At 34.5% G+C, this 26,834-nt stretch overlaps 1 protein-coding gene and 1 pseudogene across 2 annotated transcripts in view; both read left to right on the top strand.

Annotated features, from left to right (window-relative positions):
• PLCL1 (phospholipase C like 1 (inactive)) overlaps window positions 1-26,834 on the top strand; it is a 413,553-nt gene that overhangs the window by 244,472 nt on the left and 142,247 nt on the right. The gene's annotated exons all lie outside the window — the stretch shown is intronic.
• Window positions 21,821-26,007, top strand: LOC141559680 (transcription regulator protein BACH1 pseudogene; annotated as a pseudogene).

Below are 26,834 nucleotides of genomic sequence, written 5' to 3'. Positions count from 1 at the left end.
CTTGATAACATCTTTTCTTAATGGTCCTTTATTAAAAATGACATTTTCCCTGTTGTGAGAATGATTCTTGTATTTTATTTCACTGCCAAATTGCTGCTGTGGCTGACATTACCTGCTTTACTCAAAGGTCTGGGAGGTGGAATGGACAAAAGAAAAAACAATATTCTTAAACAAGCTGTAGCAACATACACCATCTGTGCTTGCAGTATGGCCATGGTCTCAGAAGCCATTTGTGCTTCTCAGTACAGTCTGGTTACTCTTATAAGCTACTGATTGATTCATTATATCACCACCATCAATATCATATTTATGTAGCATTTGGCTTGTGATGTGATTTCCTTTCTAAACCTCACTGTGCTATTTTCTTTTTTTTTCTTTCTTTCTTTGCTGAAGCAATTGGGGTTAGGTGACTTGCCCAGGGTCACACAGCTTGGAAGTATTAAGTGTCTGAGACCAGATTTGAACTCAGATCCTCCTGAATTCAGGGCTGGTGCTCTATCCATTGTACCAGCTAGCTGTCCCTCACTGTTATTTTCATTTCCCTATGGAACTTTAGTGGAAATGACCTAAAGAAAGGAAACGATCTTGGTATCATCATCTGTCCCCTGTAAATTTTCAGCTCCTGAATTATTGATAAAAATCTATATTCTCCCTTTTACTTACAAAAATGGAAGAGGGAAAGAGTCAATTAGTAATGATGGTAGAAACTGAGTAACCAGCAACAATTCCCTCCTAGAATAGAACTGGAAATAGGAACTGGAACTAGAACAGGAAACGGTTGATATGAGGAAAGCCATGACATCTGAGATACTTTGTACATGTGGATCTATGAATTGTATATATTACTAAGCATACTCGTCTAAGTGACATGAAATAATGTATTCCATCATAGCTAGGAGAAAGAGCTTACATTTACTTCATACACCTTAAAAAATTAAAACTATTCCTTTTTGTATCTATTAAAATGTAGGTTTTAATGAACCAAAGCTAAAATTTTCTTTCCTTTTTATGCCACAAAGCACTAAGTAGGTGCTTAATTAATGTTCATGAATAATTTCAGGTAAAATGTATTATAAGATTGTTTCACTGATTTTTTTAAAGAAAATTTGTTAATATTATTTGAAGGTGATGTATGATTTTAGTTTCTGGCTTTTAGATGACAATTAGACTTCTGATAAATATAGTAATGCAAAATAATCTGAGAGCGGTTGTGTAGTATTGTCATAATTAATGTTAGGAAATATGGAACTTAATAGCTTTTACTTGTTTTATTGTACATGGGTAGTTCACAGTCATAAAATTGACGAAACAAGATATCTACAAATCATGTTTTCACTTTTTCATTTAATGAGGTCAAAAAGCACATTGATTTTTTTATTCTCATTAAAAACTAGTGAGAATTTTTAGGTTCTCTACAATAATTTTATGATGCATGTCTTTAAGAAGATGACAGCAGTAGGAGAAATGGTCTCTAGTCCGTGTGGTAACAGACAAAGAAAGTACTCAGCAGCATTTATTACCAAAAGCTTTTAAATGTTTGGACATTTTCCCTAAGCAATGACTGCACTAGTCAAACACACTAATATTAGCACTTCTAAAGCAGATTTTAAAAGAAAAAAAAAGAGCTTTAAAAGAACAGCAACCAGAATTGTGGTTTATTTTAATCCCTGTATTAATCTCTTCAATTATGTTTTCTAAAAATCAAATGAAGTAAGATTTTATCTCTTCCTTGTCTTTATGTAGTCAAAAGGAAAGTAGCATTAGGGTTGTATTTGTATGATCCCCAAACAAACACTTTGGTCATTTAATTAACTTTTTTTTTTTAAAGAAAGTGTCAGTTAAATTGGTTGATTGGTACCTTGGAGATCAAATAATAGAATTAATGAATTTCTTTGTTGAAATAAAATCTTTGAGTTATGGATGAATTTTCCAGTTGAGTTAACTGTCTCGGAGTGTTTTCACTTATTTTTACTTTACTAATAGAGAAAGGGATTGAATAATTATACTTTCCAAATAATTTAAAATATTTCTTTTTTGTTATGAACTTAATAAGTGTGATCAAACATAAATATTTTAATTTTACAATTTAATATTAATATATACATGTAAAGGCAGGGTTGGGTGGCTCAATCATTATAACCTACTTAAAGGAAGCAAGTGTTCCATCCTTTTACACCTTTATCATGTGAAGCTTTCTTCATTAAATCAATCAATCAATCCATCCATCCATCAATCAATCAAATGCAAGCATTAAATGAGATGTAGAAATATTACCAATTGATTTGGAATAAGTGAAAGTAATGGGATAAAATGAAATGATGCTACACAAGAAGTATATTTGGATTGATTGAAGAAATTCACTCATATTCTGTAGGGATGTAAGCCACTTTAGAATCTGACAGTCCAATGGTGGATCATCTTAGTGGTAGAAAAAGTTCTGGCCAAATTTCTGAGAAGAAATTATTTAGGGAGAAGGAAAGAGAAAGTTTCCCAAGGAAAGAGATGTTCTCCTTCCTCCTCCCCTTGACCAGAGGATAATTTTATGAACTTCAAAAGGTCAGAAGTTTTTGAACTTTACAGGAGTATCTTAATAGTGTCTCTGCAAAAATGGGAGCCAAAAACAAACTAGACTAAAGAAAAGCAATTTCAGGTCTCTATAGTCAAAAAAGAAAGCTACACAAAAAATAAGGACACTTTTAAGGGGAGAAAAGACGTGCTAGTAAATAGATGAATTACCCCTTTAATTTATATGCTCTTTAAGCTTGAGCCCCCTTTCTCCTGGACTTTGATATATATATATATATATTTGTAGAACAATATGCTTTCTGGTTTGGGTGGAATGCTATGTATTAATTATTCTTGTTATACTATACAATCTTCATAATCATCCATTTTTAAAGGCTGATCAATCAATTTGATAATCAAATAGAGGGGTGTAGTAGTGGGGGTTCATGAGCAAAGCTCTACAGAAAAGCACTCCCAGGTTACTCCCTAGAATCCTGAGGGGAGAAGTATTATATTCTTTGCTGTGGAGACCTGACCTCTTAATTTGAGTGGTGATTGAATGATTGATCTCCAGAGAATGATGCATTACATACACAAAAATAAAATAGGAAATTGTAAATAAAACTGTGGAACTGTGGACTTCTGGCATGCAGTTTTTTTCTATGACATAGTTATTTTTTTTTTTTCTTGTCTGATTTTAAAATTTACCTCCTTTGTCATCTAAATAGCAAATAGAAGAGCATATTGTCATTTTTATTCAATGTTGATAATTATTCTTGATCTCTCCTCCCCAATCTCCCCCCCACCCTAAAGGTGTGATGGTGTTGGAAAATTAAGTTTTTTTTGTATTTTGAGGCTATGAGTGGAGCTGAGGATAAGGACTTAAGGTTTGCAGCCTAAAAATAGATCCCTTACTGTCTAAAATGCACCCAGTTAATACAATTTGAGTCATCAGATAGCCTGCAAAGGCCAATGAAAAGTAAAACAAATTTAATTCCTTTAATTGAGAGGAAAAGAGCATTAGTATCCATGACATATACACCAATTAGACAAACTAAGTCTTTCAGAATTGCAATGACAAAATAAAAAGAATATTCAAAATAAAACAAACTAAAAAAAAATCCACTACCCCAGAAGCAGTAGATTACAGTAGCCTTATCTTCTACTTTGTCATATCTCTCTATTAGAGCATTCCTTAAAAGAGGGGCTAGAGTCTTGGAAGCCTTCCAGGTTCAGGAGGATTAAAAATCATGGAAATTTAAGGAGCTCTTTAAAGGCAAAGCTTTCATGCATGGCATGGACACAAAATGAGAACCAGCTCTGTGTGTGTGTGTGTGTGTGTGTGTGTGTGTGTGAGAGAGAGAGAGAGAGAGAGAGAGAGAGAGAGAGAGAGAGAGAGAGAGAGAGAGAGAGAGACAGAGACAGAGAGAGAGAGAGACAGAAAGAGACGAGAGAGAGATAGAGAGAGAGAGAGAGAGAGAGAGAGAGAGAGAGAGAGAGAGAGAGAGAGAGAGAGAGAGAGAGAGAGAGAGGAGAATGGAAGAAGGAAGGGAAGAAAGGAGGAACAGAGACAGAGAGACCAGTGCCCGCTCGCCCCCCCTCTCTCCCGCGCACCGACAGCCGAGAAGGCCCACCAGAGTGAAAGACAGACAGACACACACACACACATCCACACCCAGGGACACAAAGACACAGAAACACACAGCGAGACAGATAGAATGACAAAGCAATACCATCTCATTTTAAACCTCTGAATGGGGTAGATGGGTGAGTGACCATTGTGAGAGATCATCACAGAGGATGGAATATAAATGAAATACATTGAGGAACATGTCAAACTCTAATGGAAATGTTCCCTCCAAGACACCAGTAACTTTCTGATGTCCAGATCCATGCCCCCCCTTTTCCCAATCTCTTACCTCTTTGATCTAGCCCTATTGACTTCTCCTTTTTTTTCTGACTCTCTCTTCTCCCTTGGCTTCTGAGGTGCTTCCACATTTCTGATTTTATAGATGCAAAGATGAGGAATATGAAGACTGAAGAGATGAAATGATTGCTCACAGTTAAATAGGTAATAAATGGAAGGGCAGAAATTCATACGTAGGTTGCCTGACTGAATCTTTAGTCTTTCTCCACTGCACTGCATTTGCCTTCTAGTTTTTCAATTTTTCTTTCTAATCCTTTCTCTTTTTCTCTGTTTATTCTTCAAGCTCACTAAATATTGGGATCCCAAAGCTTCATTTATTCTTTGGATTACTGCCAGATTTATAATTCCAACCCTAACTTCTCTTGAAGATTGCTTAACAACATCTCAACCTAATACTCACATGTATAAAACCAGTATTTTCTCTTATGTGATAAGGTTTTTTCAAATTTGCCTCACTGTTTTAGTGATACCATTCTTCTCACAGTTACTAGCTATATCCCTCTCTCTTTTACTATTTGCAATTAGTTCCCAAATCTTGTTTCTTTCTTTACAATACTTCTCAATCTGTCTCTTCTTTCCATTTCCCTTGCCACCATTTTAGTTTAGGATCTTATTAGCTCAAGTTTAGACTGTAGAGATAACACCCTAATTAGGCTTCTTATCTTCAGCTGTCAGATGGAATCCATCTTGCACAATGATACCAGATACATCATCCCAAGAAACTTACTTTGAATGTGTTGCTCTTGCTTAAAATCCTTTAGTGATTATGATTTCCTGAGTCTGCCTCCAGCATAAAGTCTAAACCCCTTAGACATCCATTAAAATTCATGATCCTTCAGTTTGGCTCCAATCTATGGTTCTAGTCGTGCTTTCTACTACTGCTCACATGTACTGTATGTTTTAGCTGCTTACTATTTTCTGTCCTTGTCTCTTTGCTGCTTGCCATATCTTTGCTCAAGCTGCTCTATTTGGAATATTGCCTCCTATTCTCCTCCATCTCTACTTTTTGATGCCTTACTCATCCCACAAAGTCCAGCACAGATGTTCTCCTCTGAAATCACTACATCTGAGGGTGATCTTTCCCTCCTCAAAGCATTTCTTGTTGTTTCTGCTTGAAGGATCATGTTAGAATTATATCTCATATACTTAACAACTGTGTGATCATAAGTAAATTACTTAACCTCTCAGGGTTTGTTTCTCCTTCTGTAAAATCAGAATATTCACATATGTAGAAACTACCTCATGCTATGATAGTGATGAAAAAGCACTATATAAATGTAAGTTATTGCTATCTTTGTTATTAGATTATAAATTCCTTGAAGGGAGGAACTGTGTCATATTGCACTTTGTCCACATAAGTTGCTTGTTGAATATTTGCTGAATAATAAAAATGAAATGTATGAACAAATTTAACATGTCATAGTTTGGATAAGGCCTTGGAGTTAAATCCAGCCTCAGAGACTTACTAGTTATATGATGCTCGGCAAGTGATATAAACTTTGTTTGTCTTGATCCAGTGGAGAAAGAAATGGCAACCTCTTACAGTATCTTTGCCCAGAAAACCCCATGGGCAGCATTGTCATGCTATGGTTCATGAGGTTACAAACAGTTGAACACAAGTGAACAGCAGCAATGTAATTCAGGAAGTAATGAGGATCTAGAACAAACTGAGGTTCTGGAACTGGCTTTCTGAGTGAAGAGACTTGATTAGAGAAATGTTGAGATAAAATCAATGTAACTTGGCATCTTGAGTTGTTGACATGAGAGATTAGAAGATGGAGGTGTCTCAAGAGAAAAAGGGAATTTCTTATAATACCTACAGCTTGCTTTTTATCCTCCTGTTTAAAAACAAGAGCTTAAATGATGTCCATTGTGAGATTTTTTTTAAAAGTTTATCTTTCTTTAAGAAGTTTTCTTTACTGATAAGTGTAAATTACTTCCAAAAGCTTTCAGAGCAGGATAATAGTTTATCCCTGATTTTATCCCTTGTTGGTTCATTCCTGCTGTCTTATAGTGTTCAACACTTAATACACAAAGGACTAAATGATTTTTCGAGTTGTCTCATCTGTCCGGCAGCCTGTCTTCTTTGCAGCCCTGGGCTTCATTTCAATCCTGCCACATTTGCTCACAGAGAAAAACTGAAAAGTTAAGCTGATAGTTTTTTTTTTAGGGTCAGCTCTTGATAAAATTGTGAAGTTTGGGAAATTAGTCTTAAGAAATCTCGTTTAACAATATTTCTTCTTTTTCCTTCCCTCCTCTTTCACACTCTATTGTACTAGAATTGACCTTTGTGGCTTACGTATTTTTATGCTAGCTCTTATATTGGGACCTTGGTACTGCCAAGGATTCCTTCCCCATTATTGAATCATATATGTACAGTATTTCACTATAACCCCACACAGTCATTTTGTACTGTTGGGGTTTTGGCAGAGAAGAAAAGCACTTGATTTGGAGTTAGTAGACAGTATTTCAAATCTCGGTTCTGGTACATACTACTTGTATAACCTCAAGAAAAATCATTTTATCTCTTTAGGTCCCCATTTCCTCCTCTGTAAAATGGGAGGATTGGATTAAATTATCCCTAATGTCTCAGTGAGAAATCCTATGATGTTAATATACAAATTATAAGGTACATATACATCAAGGGGAAGGAAATGATTCCCTCTTTTTCCATCATGATCACTAACTTGCCAAAGGTCAGTCATCATCAGGACAGTACTTTAATTGCTGGTCATACCATTGCTGACTAATAGGTGATGATGGACAATGTAGCAGATTAGTAACAAGAGTTACACCTTCCTTTCCTCCATCTTCAGATGCTGATTCAACCCAAGAAGAAAGCCCCAGACAGCTCTGAGGATTCAAAATATGTGCTGCTGCTCCATAAATGAAGTGACAGCAGACATTGCTCCATAGAGTTCAGTTCTGACAATATCACTTCTCTGTTAAAGTGTTTTCCCTAGCTCCATTTTACCATTAGGACGAAATGCAGATTCCTCTGTTTGGCATTTAAAGTCCTTTATATTTGTCTCCAGTCTATTTTGCAAGCTGATTATACATTACTCACTATCACACACTGTCCATTCCAGACAACCTTCCTGTTTGCTGCTTTCACACATGACATTTCATCTCCTCGCACAGGCTGTCCCCCTGTTCCTCTCCCCTTGTCTGGAATACTCTCATTTCATCTTCTCTTGTTGAGGGACTGTCTTTTACCTTTCTAAAGGTAAGACTAAGTGCATTTCTAGCACTTAGCATAGCATCTGACACAGTAGGCATTTAATAAATGTTTATTGATTACTTGCATGCCAGAAGGACAGTATGATATACTTGGGACTCGTCAGGAGACTTGGGTTTGAAAACTAGTCCTGACATTTAATTATCCAACTATTTGACTCTTTCACTTAAATTCTCTGAGCCTCCATTTTCTCCTCTCTAAAATAGGAATAACAAATACTTGAAATACTAAATGTATTTTTTTAAACCTTTATATACTTTTATGTAATGATACTTAAAAAGACTTGGGATTTGACCTTAGTCATATATTGATATGGAGGAACTTTGTATTGAAGGGACTTCAAAATCATTATAAGGCATCTTCAAATGTCTGAATGTAGCTACAAATTTCAATAACTCCCCCCAAAAGATTTTTGGCTATTTGATAGATCTCTTTTTCAGAGAAATAAAAAGCTCAGAAAGTTTCATTTTAACTAGTTAAGTAGTGAGTTTCCTTCATTGACTTTATAAACACTTTGATTTTGGATTCATTTTTCTCATGATCCTTTTTAGGATTTGGTTAGATAATGAACGTATTCAAAATGTTTCATAGTGTTAAGGGTCTTTAAACACCACTGGAGTTTGACCTCATTGTTTTCTTACTATTTCCTTATTTATTTGTCCTAATCTTTGTTTTTGGTGTTTATCACACCATGGGAAAAGAAAGCTAATTTATTATATTATGTAGATTATATTTATATATTATAGATTATAAGCTCCATAAGGGCAGAGATCATTCCCTTTTCATCTCCTTAATACCTCATATAGTGTCCTATATATAATAATCATCTATGAAAAATTAATGGAATCAAATGAATTAAATTATTCTCCTATTAGTTGGACAATATAGGCATTTATACGTCTTCTGTATACACTTCTATTCAATTTGGAGACCCAGGAAGATTTTTATGGGTAAATAGAGTTCTTTTTTAGTGCTAGTTTTTCCCCTAGTGTGTCTTTGTATACAAAAATTCTCTGAAGAATGTGCAATGAATGTGACTTGATTTTTATCTGGTCTCCCATAGGCTTGGCCCCATAGCAACCAGGAGTTTAAGGAAAGCTTATCTTGCTAGTCTGTCATTTTCAGCATCCACATTGTTATCTTATTGTAGGTGCACATAAATAGACCAATTATTCCATTGTAGACTAATATTTGCTTTCTAATGTATAATACAATGGAGATTTTCCAGGTGTGGAAATAGCAGAATGTATGCCAAAGTCTTGTCGTTTTGAAAAGCAGAGCAGCCAGGAAATGCTTTTGTTCTCCCTACAAAACTCAAAAGAAAGACATTAAGACAGAAAATATTGCCTTGATATTTTTGCAGGGAAAAATGTTTTTTTTTTCTGCTATTTGGAAAATTTTTTACCTTCAGTTTCTCAGTTCCTAGTAAATAGAAGCAGAAGATATTAATTTGTCAAATTGTAGACTAAATTATTATTTGAAGATGAGAAGAATTAGCTGCCTGACTCAAAATTGTCTTCCCTTAACTTGAAATTCCTACAGAGAGGCAAACCAGAGCAAAGCTGTGTTTCTCATTATGACAGATCCCTTGTGCTTTTTCACAGGTGAACTAAACATTTCATGGTTTAGTGGGACTAGGGAGAGTTGTGGTTGACTTGGGGCTCTTCTCACTAGAGAAACAAAGTAAACAGAATCCCAAACTTTTCTACAGTTTATTGCTAATTTGGATACTCTGAACTACTCACTTTCACAACAAGAAAATGGAAAATTCTTATTTCTTGATAGTAATCAATAATTCAAATATCCTGGATTAATTAAATGCCATCAGAGAGACAAGTTGGGTGTTTTTTATTTTTTGGAAACATACATAAGAAATATAGCAAACAAGATTGCTTGGTAATAGGATGCTAGGTAAACAGAAATGGAAGAGATTAAACTAAATGATTAAGATGATTAGCTTTTAAAAATACAACTTGTTTCAGGGTAATCTTTTTGCAAGCAACTTCTACTTAACTAAACATTCATTGCTAACTTTAAAAAACAGCAAGATTGTTTATTGATATACTTATTAGAGATCAATAGAATTGATTCTTCTCACTACTTGGATAAATTCATACTGTCTTTCTGGATTGTGGGCCTGTAAGATCAGTGCTCTACTCGAATTGTAAATCTTTCTCTGCCTCTCTGTTTCTCTGTGTCTGTGATTGTTTTTCTCTGTCTCTGTTTCTCTGTCTCTGTCTCTCTGTTTGTCCCTCTCTCTGTCTCCCCTCCTTCTCTGTCTCTTTCCCTTTCTCATTCTTTGTCTGTGTCTGTCTGTCTGTCTCTCTCTCTCTGTTTTTCTCTCTCTCTTACACACACACACACACACACACACACACACACACACACACACACACACACACACACACACAGAGCTCTGAGAGGAACCTTCCAATCAGCTAGAGAACTAGAGAATATGGCCTTTGCTTCTTTGTGGATTGAGGAGGATGAAGGAAATCTGGGAGTAGGGGGATCATCATGAACAATTAATCAATCTGTAGGTGTTTCTTAACTCCCTACTATAAGCCAGGAACTCTGCTAGGTGCTCAGTTACAAGTTAAAGTTACACGTTAAAAGAATGAAACAATCCCTACTACTTACAATAAAATTCCATTCAAATTGAAAAGACAAGTACCTACATTTAAAATATATATAGCATAAATATGAAGTAAATAATTTAAAATATATAGAAAATTGTGAAGTACAAGGTAATTTGAGAGGCAGGACTCTAAAAAGAAAGACTTCAAGCAGAAGATTTCTGAATTGTATTTTAAAGAAAGAGAAGGGCTCTATGAGGCAGAAGTAAGAAGTCAGTGCATCTCAGGCATTGGTGAAGGTCATTACCATTACATGGAGACCAAAGATGGAGTATGATGTGTATCGAATGGAAGGAAGAACAGTTTGGTGGATTGCAGAGTATAGGGAAGCAAAACACGCTGAGACTGGAGAGATAGGTTTGGGGGCATTTAATCACTGTCAGAGAGGAATACTAGGCAACATGTGGGGGATCTTGGTCATGTGTGTAGGAAGGACACTACAAAGGGAAAAGCAGACCCTGCCCTGGGCAAAGTCCTGTTCACTTCATGCTAGTTATGACTTTGTTGAAGACTACTCTTTTTTTTCTTTTAATAGTTTTTATTTACCAGATATATGCATGGGTAATTTTACAACACTGACAATTGCCAAACCCTTTGCTCTAATTTTTCCTCTCCTTCTCTCCTCTATCCCCAGATGGCAGGTTGACCAATACATGTTAAATATGTTAAAGTATAAATTAAATACAATATATATATATATATGTATATATATATATATACATATATATATATGTATATATATATATATATATATATACATGTCCAAACAATTGTTTTGCTGTACAAAAAGAATCGGACTTTGAAATAGTGTATAACTAGCCTGTGAAGGAAATAAAAAATGCAGGTGGATAAAAAGAGGGATTGGGAATTTTATGTAGTGGTTCATAGTCATCTCCCAGACTTCTTTCACTAGGTGTAGCTGGTTCAGATCATTATTGCTCTATTGGAACTGATTTGGTTCATCTCATTGTTGAAAAAGCCACATCCATCAGAATTGATCATCATATAGTATTGTTGTTGAAGTATATAATGATCTCCTGGTCCTGCTCATTTCACTCAGCATCAGTTCATGTAAGGCTCTCCCAGCCTCTCTGAAGTCATCCTGCTGGTCATTTCTCATAGGACGATAATATTCCATAATATTCATATACCACAATTTATTCAGCCATCCTCCAATTGATGGGCATCTATTCAATTTCCAATTTCTAGCCATGACAAAAACGGCTGTCACAAACATTCTTGCACAAACAGGTCCCTTTCCCTTCTTTAAGATCTCTTTGGGATATAAGCCCAGTAGTAACACTGCTGGGTCAATGGGTACTCACAGACAATTCTCAGATGAAGAAATTAAAAACTACTCTTAATAACTTTCATTTGCATAATGAAAGGAGAGAGTACAAATTCAATCTTAACATTGAAATGATTTAATTTCAGGCATCCCTATGACACATTGAATAATCCAGTTTGGGGTCATTGGATTGGAGTGGAGAAATCTTTAGGAGAGGCATTTATAACCTTTCTGTAATGTAGATTGTCTTAAAAGGGTGCAGCCCTGTTAGTCACTTTTGTTTATACTTTGAATAAACTACTAAATTAGGGAATCTAGATATGTCTTTAAAATGATCAGACTTTGTTCTTGAGCCTTTATTTTCCTGGGTAAATGAGATCTAGATCATTAAATTTGTGTTGCAGGCAACTTTTCCTTGAGAGAAACTCCTTCACTAACCTAATACAGTGACTGATAGAAAAAAAAGGAGCATGCTAATATTGAAATGTTTCACCATAATTAGGGAGAGCCAGGGATAACATAAGGAAAGTTTGAATGCTTCATATTATGAGAAGGGATCAAATGCTACCCCTGGTCTATGGCTTTTTTTCCCTACCAAGCTCCCTCTTGATCTGATCTTTAAGTTTTGGGACTAATTTGCCTGTATTGGGGATAATAATAATAATACCTATCTCCCAGGGTTGTTGTTCAAACAAGATAATATTTGTTTTTATAAAAAGGTTTTTATTTTCAAAAGATATGCACGGATAATTTTTCAACATTTACCCTTGCATGGCCTTGTGTTTCAGATTTTCCCCTCCTTCCTCTCACCCCCTCCCCTAGATGGCAAACAATCCAATATATGTTATACATGTTAAAAACATGTTAAATCCAATATGTGTAAACATATTTGTACAATTCTCTTGCTGCACAAGAAAAAATAAGATAAAAAAGGAAAGAAAATGGGCCAGAAAACAAAATGCAAGTGAACAACAAAAAGAGTGAGAATGCTATGTTGTGGTCCACACTCTGTTCCCACAGTCCTCTCTCTGGGTGTAGATAGCTCTCTTCATCACAAGATCATTGGATCTAGTATCAATCATCTCATTGTTGGAGAGTCATGTTCATCAGAGTTGTTCATCGAGGAGATAATATTTGTAAATTGTTTATCACAATGCCTGACACATAGTAGGTACCACACAAATGCTAATGTTATCACCATTATTATTTCTGTTGTTGTTTAGTCATTTTATAATGTCCGGTCTGATTCTTTGTGACCCCATTTGGGATTTTCTTGGAAAAGACACTAGAGTGATTTAATATTTTCATCTCCAGGATATTTTACATATGAGGAAACTGAGACAAAACAGGGTTAAGTGACTTGAATTCAGAAAGATGTGTCTTCCTGATTCTTGGCATACTGCACCATCAAGAGCTAGCTACTCATTATTATTAGTGTTGTTGTTATTGTTAATTGTTAACTGCTAGGTAGATGGATGATAGAATTCTGAGCCTAGAGTCAGGAAGATTTGAGTTTAAATCTAGCTTCAGATACTTTCCAGTTGTGTGAACCTGAGCAAGTCATTTGATCCTGTTTGTCTCAATTTCCTCATCTGTAAAATGAGCTGGAGAAGAAAATGGCAAATCACTCCAGTGTCTTTGCTAAGAAAACTCCAAATAGAATCACAAAGTTGGACACAACAGAAATGACTGAATAACTATAACAACATTTAAAGGTTTACTGAATTAGGATATAGAAAAATTCCTTGTCTTAGTTCAGAGGAGATAAGGAGTGAATTTTTCTCTAGGAAATTGTGACAATAATCTAAGTGAAAATAAAAGATACTGAAATTCATAGAGTACAGATTATAAGTCTTAGAGCTAGAAGGGCCCTTGATGGTCAGCTAGTCTAACCTTGTCATTTTGTAGATAAGGAAGATGAGGCACAGAGAGTTGAAATGACTTATTGGTAGTGCCAGTAATAAGTAGCAGAACCAGCATTTAAGCCTATGTCTTTTGCCTCCACATCTGTCTTTCTGTTATACCTTCCATATTGCTGTATGTATGCATAAGAACTTTGAATTGGCTGGCTCAGTTTAAGGGATTTTACTGGAGGGGGCAGAAAGGGAGCCTGTGATGCTGATTATATTTTTTCCTGATACTAATTGCTTTCTTGATCCTTTTTCTCTCTTGTCAGAGCTCAGAGGTCTTCTAAGTTCACTGATTTTTTTTTCTTCACATATATTTCTACCCATGACATATATGTTGTCATACTCCCTTGTTATACCTCTGTATAACATCAACCAAAATCTAAAGATGTTTGCATCTTTCAAATGACCTTAGCAAATATAAAACTGAATGCAGATTGTTGGCTACAATGCTTTAGAATGCTGGCTAGTTACTTTAGAATCCAAATAGTAAATACTCTAAGATTATAAATGAGCAAGTAGCCACCAGAATGAAGTAAATAGGAAATAAAATGTTTTTAATGTTAACAACTTACATTTGTAAAATTCTTTTAAGGTTTATAAAACTCTTCCCTCAAAGCTATCCTGTGAGGTATGTAAGCCAAATCTTATTATTCCCATTTTTTATTTAAGAAAACAGAGATTCTGAGATAGGAAATGATTTATCCATGGTCATACACTTGTAAATGTTTGAGGCTGATTCTGCTTCTCAGAGAGTGCTGGATTTGGAGTCAATTCCTGTGTTCAGGAACTTGCTATCTGTGCTACCATACTCAAACCACTGCTACCCTATGGGACCTCAATTTCTTCTGAAAAATGAGGGGCTTAGACTACAAGATTTCTAAACTATAATTTTGTGAACTACAAAGATCAAAAATATAACCATCTGTCACAAGGCTATAAAATAGAGGAAACATTATTTATTCGGTCACAAGCGTTTTATTATTTATTAAGTCTAGAAAGGGCAATTGAATTGTGTGGAAACTTGAGGTTTAAGTTATTATTTTAAGGGAATGAAGATTTCCAACTTACAAATACTGGCAAGAAACCATGCCTACTGTTCACACGAACTAAATTGCATTGTAATAGACATCAGCGTGCTGGTAAATGTTTAGCATCTGTGTCTCCAAAAAACAAAAGATAGAATTTAAGTTTAATTTGTTTTATTAACTTATTCTCCATTATTTTCTTAAGTTTAGATAACCAGCAAAATAATAAATCAAGTGTTGATTTATAGAATTTGCTAATATCTGAGAGGCAATTGTTCACATTGAAAATTTACTTATGGGTTCTCCAAGGTCTTTAGAGCTGACTCCAGCAAATCCCTGTTGTAGATTGCTTTTTTCAGAGGCAGTACTTTATAGTGGACAAAAGTCTGGATTTAGAATTGGAACATTAAGGTTTAAATCCTTTCTCAAAAGCTGTGGGACTCAAGGTGAGTTCCTTAACCTTTTATCCTCTGCTAAATGATGAGGTTGGACTAAATTGTAGCTGAGGCCCCTTCCACTTCTAGCTTTATGATCTTATGAATCTTTGTTTTAAAATAATAATTAAAGTTAAATCAGCTATGTTTAATATTTAAGCACAAATTACATTAAAAATGAGTCAATTAATCTTTAATCAGGAAAAAAGCCCACATTGAAACATATATTGTATATTTGATGAAATTGGTAGGGTAGCTTCCAATTGGTAGATAAGCCTGTGCATTTCTAGAAGCTACTGCATATATGAAATATGTTCTAAAATATATTTTATGTTTCTTAGAAATATTTATTGACCCTATTAGTAGAATTTCTAGCAATACACCAGTACTGTGGACTATCCAAATATTGCCTAGTTCACAGTAATTTCTTTGATCTCTGAACTCCCAGAGCTTATCATCTGTAGCATTCATTTAGCAAGTCATTATGTATCATTTATCCTTTCAATCATTAGTTAACTTTTTATGTATTTCTTCACACCCTCCTATGTGTAATACTTCCCATATTGATACACGGAACCGCAGGTTCAGACATTTGGTGTATGTGCTTGGCTGAGGAGCCAATGGGGCGAAGCTACCATCTGTGGGATTATGACTGAACGCCTCTAAATCAGAATCCCTCCCTCACCTAGTAATCCTAACACCCTCCTTTAGGGCCTTTTTCTATTTACATCATGCCTTCCACACAGTAGGTACTCACAAAGTACTTGTCACTTGATTAAAACAACTATCCTTTAAAGCATACAATTTGAGTTTAGTCTTATAGTTTCCTAGGATTAGTTTTGTCTGTTGAAGAGCAAAACCAAAGAAGATATGCTATTATAAATTAATCTGTGCAGAGCTAACAGTAGGAATTTTGATGCCCAGGGTAAATTTATTTGACTGGAAAGGAGGGAGGAAATTAAATGTTTGACCATCCCCCAGAGACTCCAAACCTGGCCTCCATGACATAATCAATGCTTTCCTTGGAAAGCATTAAGGTGAAAAAATATGGGCCATGGCAGATGGCAGAAGTACTTATATAGTATGGTCCAGTGGGGATTTCAAAGTATAGAAGACTACCATGGGAACTCCTATTTTTATATGTCAACATTCTGGGGCAAATTTTCTGTTGCTTTACCCTAATTATGGTATAGAGTATATAAAGCTAGAATAATATCTTTCCCAAATTTTCTCAGATAAAATATTGAAATATTAGCAGAGATCTTCAACACAATTGAGACTTCCTACTTTCCTGTTATTTTTCTGCTGTTACATGATGACCTCCCCACTCTATTCAACATCTTCTTTTATCTGCTTGTTACACTTTAACAAGAATTTCTTTATCATAGTTCTATAAGCTGTTATTTTGGATGTTTATATCATAATTTTGTTAATCAAAGTTGCCTGTAATGTTGAAATTAGATTTTCAAAATTACACCACATATCCATAGGCCATCTTTGGGTTAGTATCATAACTGGACAATCCAGTTTTGAAGGGTTATCCTTGATATTCTGACCCTTACTTGTTATGAACTTATTAAATCACAATACAATAATTTCCCTGCTCTGGTTCCATCCTGCATTTCTATTTCTCCTTATTCCACCTTATATTGCAAAATGGACTGCTTAACTTGAGTATAAAAGTAATCGTTTCTCTTCATCCATTGAAATCTTTCTTTCAAGAACCAACTCAATTGCTACAACCTCCATGAAGCCTTCCCATATATTCCCAGCCAAATGTCAGCTCTCTCTTTTCTCTTCTAAACTACCAAAGCCCTTATTGCCCCTTTCTGGACACTTATAGTTCCACTCTTATGATGCCTACTGGATTTTAAACTTTTTGAATGCAAATACTATGTCTTATTAACTTGTTATTCAAAATAGTGCTTGGCATAGAGTGATATATACAAAACACAATAGCTATTTAATGGAATTGAATTTTTTTCACTTTTAGCTATGTTAGAAGCTTTAATTAACTCAGGTGTATGAGCATCATATACATATAGCTACTTCTCTAGAATCCTGAAAAGGAACAACCCTTTTCAAGAAATGTCTAGTAACATTTATAAATATTATTTTAATGTTACTTCCTAAGACATGGCAAACATAATAATTTATTAAAATAAAAATCATGTGACTTTTAAAAATCTTGGACCAATTAGAGATTCTTCTTTCTTTAAGATGGCAAGAGTTACCTGTCAACACTCTCTCTAAAAAAACAAAACATATAAACAACCCTTCTTCCTCCTTTGTCTCCAAATCCTCTTATTTTTAATAATACATATTTCACAAGTAATTTTTGGAGCTTATTTTTGCACTAGACATCTTTGGGTAATCTTATTGTTTCACCATATGGGTACTGAAGTCATTGAATAGCAGTGTATAAAGTGCAGCACAGTATTAGTGTGGGGTTAAGTTTTACCAATATTTAAACTTTTGATGTTGGACAAATCATTGCAATATCTTTGCTAAGAAAACCCCAAATAGGATCATGAAAAGTCAGGCACAACTGAAATGAATGAACAACAGCAAGTGTAAAACTGCATTAAGACTTTAGGGACACTCAGTATGTGCTGTCTTGATTTTGAGAATCTGATCAAGTTCTTTGTAGCATCTCTTTCTGTCTCTGTCTTTCTCTCTGTCTCTCTCTCTCTCTTTCTCTCTTCTCTCTCTCTTTTTCATTTTCTCTTCCTCCCTCCCTCCTTTTTCTCTCCCTCCCTCTACACTCTCTCATTCTCTGTTTGTTGCTTTCTCTTTCTCTGTCTCTGTCTCTCTCCTCCTCCATTCTCTCTTTCTCACTTTGTTTTTCACTTTTTCTCTCTTATTGTCTCTTTCTCTCCCTCACTATCTGTGTGTCTCTGTCTATCTTTTTTCATCTTTTGCAAGGTTGTTGATGAATGCAAGCAAAGTGACCATACGGATGATAATTGTACCAACATCTGGGATAGAGGATGAACAAATATAAAATGATTCATCTTATTGCCTTTGTGTATAAGATAAAATTATCTTTGCCATTTCCCTTATTTACTTCTATAACATGAATATGTAAACAATTTTTCTTACTTACCTGTAGCATCCTTTTGTAGTCTCCCTTTTGATGAAAACATTAATATTGTTATGATTCTGTTTTTCCAATTTTATGTCAACATTTCTGTCATTGGGTAAAGAAAACATGTTTGTAATATTAGCAATTAAGTTGAAGTTTGTAGACATTATAAAAATTTGTGATTCTTAGAATCCTATACTTTTATTGCTTTCATTCTATTATTGTCAGTACAGGTACTCAGAGAGATTGACTGTGACTGAAGTTTTTTTTTTTGAGTTTTCTTTGTTTTATAAGTTGTTATGACCAAAGAATTGATCACTGAATGACCAGTTTGGTGATGAGACCATCCACATTGACCTTTTTTGATACATGAACAGCAAGTTAAATCTGTACCTGGGACCATATCAGAAACCCCAACAGCAGGAATTATTGACTTGGAGTCTTGAACTTGTATTTTACAAATGTTTTGAAAATTATATTCACAATATCATTGGTTTTCTTTGTAATCTTATGTACTTTATTTCATGCATTTAAGGAACCCATAGGTTTTCACCAAACCATCAAAGGTGTCCACAACACACCAAAAAGGTCAGTTTACAATTTAACGAATAGATCCTGCCAGTATGCATGCTTTACTGGCACAGACTTGGAGATCTCAAAGTCCTTTCCACCCTACTAATAGGGATTAAAATAGAAATTTGCAGAGAACTTTATACTTAAAAATAAATAAGCAAGAAAAAAATTTCTCCTGTTGTTGTAGGTTTTTTCTGAAAGGGTTAATTAAAATTACAAAGGACACAGCTAGGTGATGGCTGTGGATAGAAAGTTGGACCTGGGATTTGGAAGATGAATTTAAATCCTACCCCAGAATGGGTGGGTTAGGGTTAAGCAAGTCACTGTTCTGTCTATTTCTGATAAATGGGGAAAATTATAGCACCTGCCTCCCAGGGTTATTTAGTACTTAGTGCCTAAAATGTGATAGATTTCATAGTCATTTAGCTCACAGGGAGACTAGGATGTGCAAGGATAACAGGCAACTTTTTAAAAAGCTACTTTTTAACTTGGTCAGTAGGGGTTTAAGAAAATTGTTTGGCTTGCATAAGAAGCTCACAATTTTTAATCTTCTTAGGAGAGTTGTGTGCCTAAGGCAGCTCCATTGTTAATCAGTAGGGTTAGGTTGGGGTCTCTTAATCCAGATCATCATCTCCTTAAAATAACTAACTTCTTCACCTTAGTCTTCATTTCTTTGCTCTGGGTTGCTTTGTGGTTTGAGGCTTGCCGAAGAAAGAGACCTCTGCAGCTTGAATGACAGCTTCAACTCTGGATGCTTATACCTACTAATTCTTTTAGCCTTTCAAAACTGATAATAGGATTTACTCTTTTCCCCCATCTATCACACCTCCTGGCGCTAGAGGGATCTCAGAAATAAAGCGGGAGAAATTAATATTTTCTAACCTTCTAGGAGAGATATGAAAGACTTTGTCAGTTGAATATTCAGTAAGTCCTATGTTTGAGTCTATAAACATTTATTTAGCTCCTTTTCTGTTCATGTCATTGTTCTAGAATCTGAGAATATAACAATCCCTGCTCTAAGTCTTTATGTTGTAAGAAATGAAATTTGGGAGTACAATATAATAGGTACCTAGACAGATATTAATATAAAGAAAAGAGTGATGGGGAAGAATGAGATCTAGACAAAGTTTTCTAAGAAACCAAACCTAACTACTTCATGTAGTGGTTCAATGAAATTTAGCCAACATTACTAAGTACTTACTTTGTGCAGGTGAGAATACAAAGGACAAGAGCAAAAAAACAAACCAAAGCAAACCAAGAACTCCAAACAGTCTCTGTTTTTGAGGGGCTTAAATTTTACTGGGCTAACAATATAAAAACAGATAAGCAATACAGGATAATTTGAAGAGTGAGAAAGAGCACCCAAAACTAGAGGCATCAGAAAGGCTATCACTGGACAGTTTATTTTAGCCATGGAACAATCTGCTTTCCTAGCTACTTGATGTCCCTGTGATTCACTCACCATGACTCCTGTCCTTTTAATTTAATATCTGTTCTGTGATATTTGTTTTGGGACTAAAATTGGTCTTAATTCTTCCTCCTGCTAGTCCCTTGGATTCAATGTTTCTTTTTTTCCCATAGGTCCTCCATCTCATAGAGAATGTCTAGTAAAGATGTGCATTCATGTAATAATACTGCATACTTCTTCCCACTATCTTACTGAAAACCAAGTTTCAATAAGAGAAGCTACTTAGCTGCCTCAATGTTCATTCATTTGCTTCTGACTTTGCTATCATCTGCTAGCCCCTGTGAACTATATGGTCCAAAAGCAGACCTTTGATATTTCAATTTAACCCCTTGATTCCTGGGTTCCAATTCAACCCGTTACAGGGGGATGAAATGTGGTAGAGTCAGAGGAATCTCTCCCCTCAGTTAGAATGTAAGCTTCTGGAAGGCAGAGATTCTTTCATTTTTGTAATTTTTAAATGTAGCCCCTAGTACAATGTTTTGCTTATTAGTTAATAATGGATAATTAAAGCTTAATTATTACCTGTTTAATTGAACTGAAGGATCAAGTAAGACAATGCTATTTATTATTTATATATTTTTGGTCTTAATCTTTTTGGTGGGAGAAATTCTTGGACAAAATAGATCTTGTATTCAAAAGATATTGATGTACTATTTATTCAGTAAAACAGAAACAATTTAAATTATATCTAGATGAGGCACACAGTACTGATAGTGATCTCAGTTACTTGGAAATTAATCTCATCTCATTTTAGACAGGCTGCCTAAACACAAAAGAAAAAGTTATTAATCTGCCAATCCTTCTAATGTCTGTCCACATTAGTAAAAATTTGCCATGGAGTAAGACTTTCCCTATAGGCTCCTCTCCATCTTTGCAAGTAAACTCATCTTGGTTACAAATTAGATTTGTCTCTGTGTTGTTCTATTCACATTGACCATACATAATAACTTCTTGTAGATAGTGTTCACTTCCTATAATACACAATTTTTTCAACTCCTTTCAAGACAGAATAGAATTAGAGACTAGACCTGTATTTTCATTAATATAAGAAACATCCTCTACTAATAACTTGCCCAGGGTCACATAGACAGAGGTGAGACTTGAACCCAGGCCTTTCTGACTGAGTTTCCAAACATCTTGCCTCTCATAAGAAAGTATATTTTGTTAAAATGGCAGCTGGTTTTTACATGTTTTTCTAAATTATTATTATTTTAAAACTTTTCATTCTTTATATAAAGTACTTGCTATGAGTCCAAAAAGAATTCTGCCAAACTATAGATTATACATTTTAATACAAGAGGACATGATCTCTTTCTTCTTAGAGAAATATCCCTCTGTTCCTATAGAGTTGATAGGGACTTTCGGAAGCTTTTTTTAATACTCCATCATACTCTATAACTTAGAAGGTTTACTGTCTAGACTAACACCCCTGTCATATTTTAATAATGCTTTAGAAAGAATAACTATGTACATTTAGTAGTAAAAGTAATATCAAAAGATGTTTGAATCTGTGTTTTTAGTCAGTATGTAGAAATATTAATATGACCTTTAACATAAAACTTAAGTGATTTGCCCAGAGTAACACTTTCAGCACATGTCAAAGTCCATGCAAAGATGGACTTTTAAGCTAGGTCTTCTGATTTCAAACATATCCTTATGTCTATCACCTAATTTTCTCTACTCAACTAACTTATACATGTAAAATGTGGAGAAAATTGATTTTATGCAAATATGGCAGGAGAAGTGGATCTCAAATGCAATGAGTGAGTGGTATGGTTCTATTATCAACAAATAACTCATGCCAAGGTATTGACTAAGTCCTCATTGGACTACTATGTGCAAATTGTGTTTTTACATTTTCATAAACAGGCAGAAAAATTGAAGATGATTCAGAAAAAAAAACAATAAAAATTATCAAAGAGAAAACTGGAGATAATTTAAGCTGGGAAAAAGAAAAGGCTAATGAAGGACTTAGGTTTATAGTTTCTTCAGATTCCAGCATTGACCATATCTGAAAAATATGTCTCATTCTACAACTTGAATCTATTATTTTTCTTGAGTTAAGAAATGGGTAGCATGGTTTATTATTGACCCTCAGGAATCATAGATGATTTTTGACTTGCCCTGAGAAATTGTTTTCATTAACAATGCTATTATTATTGTATAAATTGTTCTCCTGGTTCTGCTCACTTCACTCTGCATTAATCCTACAATTGTTCTCAAGACTCACTTAGTTTTAGTTTTCCTTAATTATGTATGTTTGTTACAAGGATTTAATTTATCTTTTTTTTTTCTCCAGTGGAGAGAAAAAAAAATTGATTTTTGTCAATTAAAAAAAAACAATAAAAAATAACCTAATTCTAAGGATACTGCAGAAGACTGTTCTATTTTGCATGTTCTGGAGGAGTTAGTGAATAGAAATTGTTTTAAATCATAGCAAGAATGGGGTTTTGATTAGACATAAGGGAGAACATCTTGACTGTAAGGTTGGAACAGGCTACTAAGGAGGTTGTGGAATCTCCATCCCTGGATATCACTAAAAATAGTTCTAACAGCCATCTGCTTCAGTCAGAGATCTGGACCATGTTGCTTCTGCCAGTCTTTTCCAGCTTCATGATTCCATGATTCTATGTCACTAGCAAGTGGAGTTAAGCTTTGATATGAATTATTACACTGTTATAGATTCAGGCAGGCCATCTTCTTAGTGATACTCCTTTCTTTAAAAATTAGCTAAACCAAATTACCTGATCACTTCCCTTCTGGGGCTCTGTTACTGGCTTCTGTCTCATGCTCCAGCGCTTCTGACACTGCCAAGAACCACTGTATCCCAAATACCAGATCCACTTTTAGACTGAAGGAAATGACCCTCTCAGACTTTGCCCAGGCAGAGTGAACTAGATGACAGTTAAAGGATTTTTGATTCAATTTGCCTAAATAAAGACAATGTAGAGGAAATATGCAAATATGTTGAATTTTTAGATATGTATATTACTGAAGAATTCTATTTTCAGTTCCTTAGACCTACATTTTTGAACTTCACAGTGGACCAGCAAAAGTACTCAACAACAACAACAACAAAAATTCTTTATATCATGACAGAAAATCAACATTAAATTTTTACTATTGGGTCATGGGGATCTAGAAGTAGATGAAATGGAAGTAGATGAAGTAGGAGAATGTATAGAAAATGAAGATATTCAAACCCCTTTCTTTAAACTTCACAGAAGTAAAGCAAATATAAATACACCATCTCCTCTCCAAGACAATGTTAATCCAACACATCAGTCATTGTGCTTAGGAAAGAATGGTATTCTTGGTTTGCCATCATTAGGCCTAAAGTACAGAATATTCCAAGAAAGTCTTGGAACAGATAGAGTTTGTATTATAACAATCCAAAGGTTAAAGATATTCAAACATCAATATTTGATCCTGTTTATTAGCCAAATGAATCATCTGAAAATGAAGACATAGAAATCTAAAATTGTACAGATTTATAGATGATTTTAAAATATCAAAATAGTCAAATAGAAATGGATGATGAGTAAGGAGCAAAAAAAGTTCATTTTAGATTTCTGTGACAAAAACAGAGATGACACAGTTTCCCCCAGATCTTCCCATACAACTACATGGATTTTATTTTTTTCTCTTGTATGTGTGAACAATATGGCGATTTGAATCTTATAGGTATGCAAAATGTAACTGTGTTAGTTGAAGATCTTTTGGCACAAATTTGAGAGTAGATAAAACAATCACTGAAAATAAGTCTCTGCCTTTAAAATCTATTTCAGGTCATAGAAATGATATCCTCATATCAACAAATGATTGAAGCAGAATGGAGGCAAAGGGGGCAGAGCACCTAACAAAAATATTTATGGAGTAACCTTTGCAACATAGGTACTAATTGCCAAATTCACCAGTTATCTTCTACTGCAAAAATGTGTCTAGAGCATGTATTTTCACACACACATAAAAAAAATCAGACTGTGCTGGTTGGACATCAGAGTCAGTGAGAGTCTTGGACAGTGTCAAGTACTTTTATTACATCTAATTTTGTCTCAATACTGAAGAATGTATAAATTATTTGGAAATTGGAAGTGATGATTTTGTTCTAGAACCACAGTAAAAGCCTAGCCCATATGCTTGTGTGATTAGCTTGGGAGATGATCCCAAAACAGATGCAGAAGGGGGAACAGTGAATTTTAGTTAGAGAACAAGTGTGAGGTTAAGCTGTCATCCAGGCACAAAGAATCATTTCACTTTCTTGAAATGGTATTTTATCTTTAATGAAAATGTATAAGTTGACTCCAGAACAGCTGGATTGTATACATGATATTCGAAGACAAAGTAAAAATAGAATTGTTTCACAATGTTTTCCAAAAAGAAAACTTGACTGCATACAAAATCTTGAGTTAAGAAACTGAGAAGTTGAAAAGGAGAGTTTACTAAAGAAAAGAGATTATATTTTGTCAACACTGGGTGAGATAAGGCAGAATCTAATTGAACTTTGCCAGTAGGTATGCAAAGAAGCAGCTTTAATTCATACACAAGCCAGATTCTTAGACAGTACTCTACCTCAGGTTGCCCACTTACATTGTTAATTAAAATATTAAAAAAAAATTACTCCTGATTGTAAAGTTCTGTCGTCTCTAAGTTATAATCTTTCTCTGGGAGGAAGTTTCTTTTCTGTAAAATCTTTTCCTCTGTGAGTAGGTTTCTTGGGAGGTTTTTAGAGTCCCCAGCCAGAGCAAAGGTAGAATATCAAATCCTCCTGGCTCTGAATCTCTTCGAGCTTTCTTGAAGTTCTCCCAGGAAGTCTTGTTCTTATCCCAGTCTAGACTCTCCTTCCCGATTGCCCTCCTTTTTTATCCTCCCATAGAATGGGCTTGTAGGTATTCCAAAGGTGTAAACTCCTTTCAGAAGACTAAGGGTGTAAACTCCTTTTAAAGATGTGAACTAAAGATGTGAATTCTGAGCTAGAGAATTGCCAAGTACCAACTTACCACCTAGTAAGAACCTAACACCTCTGAACTTGTGCCAATATGGATTTAGTTCTTGGACTTATGAATGTCCTCCCATTCAGAGAACAAAGTTCCCCACTCCATGTGCAAGAGAAATAAATTATTTAATCAAGGAACAACTACAAGATTCTAATTACAACTCCCATAACCTTTCATTTTTGCTTATGGGACAATGTTTTCAGAATTGTAGCATCACAGATTTTGATTAGATGACTGTTAAATGCACTGCTTACAAAGATACATTTCATTTTCTTTTGGCTGTTAGTGATTTTTAAAGTTTTAAAAAACAATCAGATTTCAGCAAGCAACTACTGTGTTCCAAGCACTATTTCAAGTGCTTGGAGCGCAAGAAAAGGGAAAGTCAGGTCAACTGAGGAAGACAACACTCAAACAACTATGTAAACATAAGTTATGTATAGGATAAGATTTGAATAATCTTGGGGGAACGTATTAATATTTAGGGATAGTGGGAAAATCTTGCAGAAGGTAGGATTTTAGCTGAGATTAAGCAAAGAATTCAGGAAGAGTAAATGATACAAAAAGAGAATTCCAAATGTGAGATAGTCTGTAAAAATCTATAGTGTTGGGAGATTTAGAGTATCTATGAAGAATAGGAAGGAAGCCTGTGACCTACTGGATCAGAGATGATCTGGAAGGAGAGTAAGGTGTAACATTTCTAAATTTTTGTCATACACACACATTTTAAAAAAAATAACTTTCCCCTTCTATCAGTGATAGCTGAATGACTATTTTAAGGAAAACTTGGCATGACAGGGTCAAAGGCTTCCCAAAATTGGGAAGTACTTTTCCATGAGTTAAAGATGAAATTTTATAAGTAAATTTCTGTTAATATAGAAGAGCTGAATACTCAAGTAAAATGTTCAACAATTTGTGAGTCTTTGTGGGCATATTATATCATATCACTTCTGAATTTAATTTTAAAATTTGAGGTTTAAAGTTATTCCTTTAATTAATATATTTAGAAAATTTCATTATTTCATGCCTTATATAATGTTCTGAAAAAATTACCTATTTATAAGTCTTAATTGTATTACATTATTTTTAGACTTTTTCATAATTTGAATACTAATAGAAAATCATGTGCTACTTAAAACCATTGTAAATATAATTTCTTTGCTAAATATTTTCCTTATTTAAACATATTTTAAGAATTAAGGGCTCCATATAAATAAATGTTCCTTGTAATTGAAGAATTATATAATAGAAACAGATTAAAGATGGCATCAGAAAGATATAAATGAAAAGTAAAACAATAAGGGTGAATGAACCATTAAGTAGTCCTTATTGATAGCTATGTAAAGTCAAGATACCTAGTTAAAAACACCAGCTCACTAGGATCTTTCCCTTTCCTACTCCATCTTCCATTAAAGACTTGGACAAGAATTATACTAGATGAGGTACGGACAGTTTACTGGCTGCACCAATGAAAGGAATATTCTCCTCAATAATAAGCCATTCCTCAATGATTCTGAATATATGAAGTATGGAAAATTTCTGAATATACAAAGTATAAAAAAATTGAATTTGTAAGCCAAAGGCAATGGAGAGGCCTTTTGCCAACTATTTACCTTTCCACTGCCATTTGTTGATTGAAACTAGACTAGAATTCTACAATTTAGCTATACAACTTTACTGAAAGAACATCAGGATTGACTTTTGTATTAGGGAGGACCTTGGGATCAATAAAAGAATTATGCAATTTCCCA

This window comes from Sminthopsis crassicaudata, chromosome 3 (assembly GCF_048593235.1).
Source record: "Sminthopsis crassicaudata isolate SCR6 chromosome 3, ASM4859323v1, whole genome shotgun sequence".
Lineage (NCBI taxonomy): Eukaryota > Metazoa > Chordata > Mammalia > Dasyuromorphia > Dasyuridae > Sminthopsis > Sminthopsis crassicaudata.
The sequence above is the reverse complement of the archived record's forward strand: the minus strand, read 5'-3'. Positions and strand labels throughout refer to the sequence as shown.